Source organism: Octopus bimaculoides, chromosome 16, assembly GCF_001194135.2.
Source record: "Octopus bimaculoides isolate UCB-OBI-ISO-001 chromosome 16, ASM119413v2, whole genome shotgun sequence".
NCBI classification, from domain to species: domain Eukaryota; kingdom Metazoa; phylum Mollusca; class Cephalopoda; order Octopoda; family Octopodidae; genus Octopus; species Octopus bimaculoides.
Window position 1 is genome coordinate 53,017,968 of NC_068996.1, and position 1,231 is coordinate 53,019,198.

Sequence of the window (1,231 nt, forward strand, 5' to 3'; positions counted from 1 at the left end):
ATATACATACATACATACTAGCCAAAGCAAACCTACAGATCAGGAAGAATATATGTATATATATTAAAAATGGGGCAGCTGGTTTATGGGATTACCCTGAGTTTCATGTCCATAAAAGGTTTAACTTTATGGCATATTGTTAGACCCCAAAACCTAGCTAAAAGAAACACTTTCCTCACCATAAAAGATCATAAGTTGAACTTTGCCTCTAACCCTAAATGCTGCCTGATCAATCTGGTCAAATCTGAAATCAGTCTGGTGAGCAAAAACATATTGGGAGATACCAATAACACCATAAAGAGGGCCACCAACCTTTCCCTGTGGCACAGCACCAGCAAAGTGACCACATGGTTCAACACCAGTAAGGGAAGAGGCAGAGCAAGTTTCACCCAGTTAGATGCAGTTGATTTTTTCCCGTCTGTATCAAAGGACTACTGACCATAGCACTTTCTTTCACTTGGAGCTTCACTAGCATTAGCAACAGAAATGTAGAAATTATTATGCATGCCAGAAAGACAGTGCGGCGAGCTGGCAGAAACATTAGCACGTCGGGCGAAATGCTTAGCGGTATTTCATCTGTCTTTATGTTCTGAGTTCAAATTCTGCCGAGGTCAACTTTGCCTTTCATCCTTTAGGGGTCAATAAATTAAGTACCAGTTGCGTACTAGAGTCACTCTAATCGACTTAATCCCTTTGTTTGTCCCCTCAATGTTTAGCCCCTTGTGGACAATAAAGAAATAAGAAAGACAGTGCTGTTCAACAAAGGTTCGGCATGGGTCAAGCAATCCAACCCCACAGGATCCTTTGACGTAGTGATGGGAGCCCACGACAGCGCTGACATAAATGACCTCATAGAGTCGTATATCCTAGATACCCTTAGGGAAAAGTTTCCCTCTGTCCTCGTTGGCCTCTACAGAGATGATGTCCTGGCCATTTCTAGAGGAGCAAGCAGCCATACAGGCTTAGGAAAGACTTAATCAACACGTTTACTTTGATGGGATTAAAGATCACCATAGAGACCAACCTCACAACAGTGGACTTCTTAGACATGAAGCTCGATGTAGCCAGCCCACTTATGCGTAACATTCCTTCTTTGGACACTAAACTCCACTTGCGAAGACCTGTTGAGGCAAGTGAAATCGAAATCGAACTAAATTTGTAGACTGGCACCCATGCCAACATCTCTCCATTGAACACTAAACTTGGCTTGCGAAGACCTGTTGGGGCAAGC